This window comes from Centruroides vittatus, unplaced genomic scaffold (assembly GCF_030686945.1).
Source record: "Centruroides vittatus isolate TY-2023 unplaced genomic scaffold, ASM3068694v2 contig_854, whole genome shotgun sequence".
In the NCBI taxonomy this organism is placed as follows: Eukaryota; Metazoa; Arthropoda; class Arachnida; order Scorpiones; family Buthidae; genus Centruroides; species Centruroides vittatus.
Genome location: NW_027122558.1, coordinates 750385 through 758399, shown reverse-complemented (window position 1 = coordinate 758399; position 8015 = coordinate 750385). Strand labels below are relative to the sequence as shown.

The 8015-nt window shown below is 29.2% G+C and overlaps 1 protein-coding gene across 3 annotated transcripts in view; it reads left to right on the top strand.

Moving 5' to 3' along the window:
- The first annotated feature begins 2059 nt into the window (after positions 1-2059).
- ArfGAP1 (ADP-ribosylation factor GTPase-activating protein 1) overlaps positions 2060-8015 on the top strand; it is a 64769-nt gene continuing 58813 nt past the window's right edge. For all 3 annotated transcript variants that reach the window (XM_067279088.1, XM_067279087.1, XM_067279084.1), the window contains exon 1: positions 2060-2098. The gene's annotated coding sequence lies outside the window, so the exon portion shown is untranslated. The remainder of the gene's footprint in view (positions 2099-8015) is intronic.

The window sequence follows — 8015 nt, the reverse complement described above, 5'->3', positions numbered from 1 at the left end:
TACATCTAGAAGGAAACAGAACAAACACACTGAACTATGATCTATTTCTAGAACAATCCACAGTCACAGAATATAAGTGATTGATTGATAACCAAGCATTCATTTTTTATTACAATGATAAATGAAATATCAAATTATTTTGTAATAAAATGTAATTTTAGTTTTTTTGTTAGATGTTTAGTTTAAATTTTACTCCCAAAGCTTCTGAGGATCCAAAAACCACATCATTTCCATAAGCTACAACTTCAACTATACAGAAATAAGATACTTTGAATCCAACATGTGATACATGACACTGAATACAAAAATACAGTGTATTTTTGATCCAGTGTTGATTGTACTTTCTTGCAAAAGTATAGTCAATTGTTTATAATTTACCAGTACAAATTTTTTGTATCAAAACAGGATTTTCATTCACATCACTTACTGCAGAAAAATCATTCTGATTGTATTCTAACTTCACTTATCTTCATTCTACTGTTTCTTTGAATGCTCCAATATAAAGTTTGTTCTGGTTCATGTGATTATCCTTACTCATCAAGATGTAAAAGAATAATAGTTTGCCAATTTTAATCGAATAATATATACTATGCTAATTATAGATATTTTTGTCAAGTAATATTTATCAGTTACTTGGAAAACATAAACATTTGTTAAGCAATTTACTTTAATCTTACAATAAAAATGAAGAAAAATAACTTGTGCAGGGTGTACAGTACAATAGCAATTTAGATACCAAGATTATACAGTAAATTGATGAAAATAAAAAGTAAGTGTAGCAGTTCTTGAATGTAAACTATGAGTTGCTCCAAAAGTCTCCACGCTTAAGAAAATCGAATAGTTTGTTTTCGGGTTTGCAGATCGGTGGCCGCGGCCTCCGAGTTCCCCCGTACCTCGATTTTTTTTTTTTTTTTTTCTTTTTCTTTGCGAGGACATTCGAAGGCTTTGGTGCACCGGGTAAATATTTAAAACACGAATCACCTTACATCATTAAACTTAGAATGCATTCCTTTAACAGTATAACGTGGGATGTGTTAATACTATTTCGGCTGGGGCGAGGGACTCGTCCGTGCATTTATAGAATTATCCGTAAGTCGGTCATTTCTTTCTAAAGTCACATTTTTCTAACGATGTGAAATATACGGTAAATTAAATTTTCCTACGTATCGTGGCTTTTGGATCACCCCCTAGGAAAAGAGTACGCCTTCTGACAAGGTAGATAGTTCATTAGCGAGATTGCGCCCGAAGTTTTCAACGCGGAAACGTGTACGTCGGACGTTTCCCGTAAGCTTAGAAGTTTGACAATAGCGTTTGGAACGTCAGTATGAGCCGCAACCTCGCTATTATCAAATTTCTGTTTTTGTAGAAAACCACCGATAAGCCCGCTTCAAGATAATTGGGTGAAAAACGTTTTCGATTACCTGATATAGTCTTTCGTGGGTTGGTCCCACGAGATAATAGCGAGGTTGCGGCCGAAGTTTTCATCTCTTAACGTGACGAGCGCCGCTCGACATTCGACGTTTACGTTTTAGAGATGAAAACTTCGGCCGCGACCTCGCTAATGTTTCAATTTTGAACTGATTGGAATTATACCAATTGCACTGTACATTACCATAATTATGAAATGTTAAAATGTAACGAAAGTTTTGTATTACAATTAAAATTTTATTTTATGAAATAATTTTTTGCGAAATGCAACCTGGAAAATATTCCCCGAGCAGATAAATTTTGTTTATTATGGCATAAAGTCGGGCAATTTTATCATGCCACAATAAACAAAATTTAAATCCGAGATAATATAAAAAATTTTGTCGCGAAAAATCCAATTTAATCGTCTAAAAATTTATTTTTTATCTACAACTATAAATAAAAGTTGACATTGACGTGGCATATCTTAAATACTGCATTTTGTATTTACACATCGTAAAGTTCTATTTGTAATAAAATATTACACTAAATTAATTTTTAAAAATTATTTTAACGAATTATTTTATTAAATTATTAATGAATACTCGGCCAACATAATAGACATCGTGGCTATTATTTTGTATCTGGTTCTGATGACGTCATTAATGGGTTCAAAATGGCGGAGTGACAGGTAGGCAGCTTATAAAGTTCTGTTATGGAAGGAAGGAATAAATAACAGTATAAATCATTTACGGTCGGTTATCGTCGTTTTCGGTTACGAATTTTTATTGAAAGGTGACGATATGATTTGATTTAATTTAATGTGTTTTTTCCCCGCGAAGAAGAACGTGATTTTTTAAAAGTTAATTAATGAAATGAAATTGAAATATTTTATTCAAATTTCTTTAATTAATTCCTCAAGCGAATGATACTCTTTTGTGAGGGACGAATATTCGCGATGTGGAATTGTTTTCTCGAATATTTATCATTTTCCTGTTGAATTTTCAAAACATATTTTATTATTTGTTTAATATGTTTAAAACTTTTGATGATAAACATGATTTATTTGCTGTAAATATTCGTTTTTGACAAGTAAGACTTAATCGTACTGTTAAACACAACAATATGTAAATATTAAAGATGGAGGATAATTAGCTTTGTTGTACTGTACATTCCAATTTAAAAAGCATTTAAACTTCTAACGACTTTAATTATAATTACTTAAATAACTAATATTTTACTAGATTTTGACTTGTAGGTTTTTGTTCCTTTTGATTCAAATCTCACTTTGTTAATAAATTGCTTTGTTGTTTATGAAGTGTCTTATTTTTCAGTTTAATAAAGTTGAAGATTAGCTTACTATTAAATTTTTCTTTTGAAGTGTGTAATAAATTATTTTTAGTTAGTTTAAATATAAAAAATATGTTTGTATTAAAGATTCTGTTATGATAATCTTAAGTCATTATATTAATGTTGTTAAAAATTTAATTTTATAAAAATCTAAATGTTTATCAAAAAAATGTTTTTATCTAAAATTTATACACTGCAATCCTAAATCGTCTTTATATTAAAAAAAAAATATTACGCGACACTTAAATGTTTAATTGTATTGTTGAATTCCATTTTTCATTTTGTTTAGTAGAGTTTAATTATGTAATTTGTTTCAAATAATTACAGTTAATGTAGAATTTTATATGCCGTTTGTAGATCCATATGTTACGATCTTTCGTATATTATATTGTTCTTTAAACGATGTAAGAATAGCCGCAGTTTATTAGGGAATATCCAAAGGGATAAATATTTTTGGTATATTATATTTTTACATAAGCAAAATTATTTTTTTATTCTTTGTGCGTTGTTCGGAAAACACGTTCGAGTTATCGTATTTTACGACGTATAAGATGCACCTCGTTTTAGCACGGAATTTGTGGGGAAAAGTACTTTGTGTATTTAATTAAGCCCACCTGTGTCTTTGGTATTTGCTCCCGACTTTTTTTATTGTATTCTGGCCAAAAGAAGTAATATTAGAATGAACATGCTTATTTGTCAGGGAAGAGAGGGTTTAAAAAGTCATTTGCAATGAAAAGTTACCTTTAAAATATTCAATGTGAATCTGTGCAAATGCTACTTAGCTGTAGCAAAAAGTAATAATGATATGTTTAAGTAAACCCCAGCATTTCTTCAAAATATATTTCAAATATATTTTGAAGAAATGCTGTTATCATCTGTTTATATCATACTTCACACAAGTACATTTTTTGATTTTTTGTGAAATATAATCGTCGTCCGGGCCGGTTAACTAGTTTTTATTAATGATTACAATTTTACTCGAGATTTGGGCTAGATAGGCCACTTGGGAATGGTCTATCCGACCCTAGTAAAGGCCATTTGGAAATGTGTTAACCTGTGGGCAATCTCGGTTTTGCATATAAGACTCGGGATGAAGTCTATCCTACATTCACTATTTAATATTGTTAAAAATTATAATTGGAATACTGTTTGGAAGGCTACAAAATTTATAGCATAATTAAATTTTTATCTCTCTCTTTAATTGACATCATTTGATGAAAGTGTTCAAAGTCTTTAAGTATTACATATTATCTTTTTTGTATCAAATTGTTTCAACTGATATTTGGAAATTTTTCCAGTTTCTCATAAAAAATTAGTGCCCCAATGATATAAAATATGGATCACATTTTAAATGATACACTTTTTTAATTGATAAACTAACTTATTATTATTATTATTATTATTTGTTAAATTAAATATGAAATAAGTTGTAATTAATACAATATTGTTACTTTACTTCAGCACTAATGAAATTTACTTTTGTAATGAATTGGATTACAGTTATTATTGGATCAATTTAAAATTACTTTAATGACAAGTTGTAAAATAATAATGACTATAAACCACAAGAATTATCAAAAGTGATATTTAAAAAGAAAAATATTTGTCTGTTAAGAATAAAAACATTTTCTTTAAGTGCTTACTAGCTAAATGATGATTGGATTTAAATTATTTATAATCTAAACTTAAATTACTTATGAGTTAATTGACTCTTATATCTGGTATTTTCTCATAAATAACAAAGATTAAAATTTAGAATGTTTTCATAAAAATTGTGAAAATTTTAATTAGTTTAATGTGATTTATTAAGTCATTTACATTTAATTTTTAAAAAATAATAGTCTGTTTTTTCAATTTTACATTTGTCATTACGGGCACAGGGCTTAACATAGGATACACACAATAATAAAACAATAAAAAATTATAATCTGGCATTCATCACAATTTGAGGAAAAATGATAACATTGATTTAAAATAATAATAGTTAACTTTTTTTAAATGATATATATATCTCTAATACATATCTAACAATTTTAATATCAACTCTCAAAAATAACACACAAAATGCTTTTACTTAATAAAAATACAGGTAAATGTAAACATTATTTTCTTCCATCTCTAATTTTCCTAATAATTTTTTTTTTTTATAAAGGTGACTCTTATTATGGCCATTAAAGATTCTTAATCAGGTAATAATACTTAATTCTTCTTGTAGAACAAAACACAACTTGATAAACAGTTAAAAATACGGTGTTACTTCATCTGCCTACTGTCTATTATTAAATATTTCTGATTTTTCAAAAAAATAATAATAGCATATAGTAAAAGTGATCTAACAAAGTTAGATTTATTGTATTTACTCTGTTATATGCCATATGACAGGAACTCTGAATGATATAACTATCTTCTTGATGCATGCAAGGCATTCTAGATGACCATCACCTGCCGAGGTCTTCTGGAATGCAAATACGGATATCCCTCGTATAATGCAGTAGTAGTTATATTCCGAAAAAGTGTTGTGTTATGCAAATTCTTGCTATATGAAACAAAGACTAATGGAAAACATGGGGTTTACATTCCAAAAGTTAGAAATATATGCCATCTTTTTCGTTAATAAGAGAGATAAATTATCTATTGCTTTAATAAATATATTTCCAATCAATGATTAATTAACAGTCACAACTAAAAGTACTGCATTATGCATTAATATTAATTTTAGTTAAATAAGGGTGTTTTCTTTTTACAAAGTATCGGCGTCGTCTCGGCATTTTTGTTGATCTCGATCAGAAATATCGGCAACATTTTCGTATATTTTTATTTTAACATCTATAAAAATAAAAAATATTATTAATCGAAAGTTTGTTCTAGTGGGTCATGTTTGTTCAGTGAGTACCAAATAACTTTTTCCGGAATGTGTGTTTGAATACCAAATTGTTTGAGTACCAAGATACTGCTGTATTTTGTTCGTCATTTTACGAATGATTGCTTACCTACAGTTAAAAAAAGTTTCATGGCACTTATCTAAAAATGCTTAAATAGAGTTTCCTAAACACAAAGATTAATCTATAAAAAGAAACCACAGTGACAGTCTTAAGGGCTAAAGTCTGAAAGCAACAATGACACCCAGTTGATAGGAAAGTTAGTACAATTTTTTCTTCCTTGTCCTATTAGTTTTCATTAAAATAAACCTGATGGAAAGCACAAAATAATTTGAAAATTTCAATATGCTGAAATCCATGGGAAAATTTGAGGAAATCATTGGGAAAATGCTTGAATAAAAATTAATATTAAATAACAAAGTTTACTTTTAAAAATTGTAAAATTTTGTTTGTATGGAGGATTTCCAAAACCGTGTTAGAACAAAACCGGAAGTTGTGTTGTATGGGGGATATCCCCAGTTTTCAAACCATGTACGAGGGATACCTGTATTCCTTCGTCTGTGAAATTATTTGTTTAAAGAATCAATTATGTAAACTTGATCCAACTGTGAATTATGCTTGACTAAATCATATAGTGTATAATTTCTAGATGTATTGTGTTATTAGATAGATAATTTATATCTAATGCAATCAAATTAATTGGTTTTGATTGATCTTGATCAAATATATTTTGCCAGATATAGTTGATCAAGAATGATCTTAAGACCAATCATTATCTTTTATCCAGACCTTTTTTAAAAATGAACTGAAAATTTGCTTCCAATTTGCTTGTATTTGACCAAGTAAGGTTATATCTAAATTAATGTACTTCTGGAAGCAAAGACTCGCTCGGAGTCCGCGGTAGCGTAACTGGCAAGCACACCGCATGGCAAGCGGAGGTTGCGGGTTCAAGCTTCGCCCCGGGTCAGTTCTTTTATTCCAGAAGGTTCTAAATTTATTTAATATTTACTTAAGTTATAATTATTAACTTGGATAAGAGATGGTGTCTAATGTCTACCTCTAGTAACAAATGACTTTATATCAATCATTTAATTAGCCAATTTATAGTCCGATTTTTAAGGCAATCGTTGGTATTTCATTAAATCTGCTTCCTTCCTGAATAAAGGAAGCAGATTAGCATGTTAATAATGTTTTGGCAAGTTTTATATTTATTTTAGCATAAATAATCTCCCAAATGAAGGTATTAGAATGTGTGAAATATGAACTGTGTAAACATTTATTAACACTAAAAAGTTAAAAATATTTTTTCTGTAAGAACACTTTATTTTTTTAGAATAAAGTGGAAAAAGAATAGGGATACAAAAACCTTTCAATTATGATTACCATCTGAGAAATACTATTGTTTGATCATTACTAGAATTATATGCTAGCAATTTTTTTGTGATTTGGTAACTTTCATAATGAATGTATTATTAACAGTACTCACATCCAAAACCAATAACCAGTGCAAAAACTTCCAAAAAGCAAATGTTTCCGATTCCCCTTCTGGGATCTTCATCGGGCTTATTTATTTCTTTCCGTCGAAACTATTATTTGTCAATATATTTCTGATTGGTATTATTGTAGTGTGTTTATTAAATTTAGTATTATTTTCTTAGATTATGATTTACTGGTTTTGTTTTATTTTGCTTTACTATCATTTGAAAGTGATTATATGCAACAATTCTTTAGAAATACAATCATCCCAATACTACTGGTGTAAACAATAATAATAAAATAAATACATAATTACCAAACAAAAAATTTGAAAGTGGTATTGTGAAGTTAGCCTAACTTCACAATACGATTTTCAAATTTTTTGCAATCGAACCTGAGGATGATTGTTTAAAATGGTTGAAAACATTTGTTTAGATATAAATAACAACTAACCCGTTACAAAGCTATACATCCACCAAAGCCGAATTATCGAGCTAGAGTCGGCTATAATAAATAAATAATTAATAAGACAATTTGGCACTAGAGCTTGGCGTTAGGCGCCATCTCTTACTAAACTTAATAATTATAATTAATTTAAATAAATAATTTTAATAATTTGGAACTGGAGGAAAAGAAATCGGACCGAAGCGGGACTCGAACCCTCAACTTCAACATTATTTATTTATTATAGCCGACTCTAGCCCGATAATTCGGCTTTGGTGGATGTATAGCTTTGTAACGGGTTAGTTGTTATTTATTTATATTTATACGCCTTGCCGGGGTTGCGATGGCCGGTTGAGTGCCTTGGGAGGACGTGGGCACTTGATGTGTCCCCAGCCGGCATTGTAATGGCCGTCGATGGTCGTCGTATTAGCTTACATATACTGGAGGAGGCGATCGGAC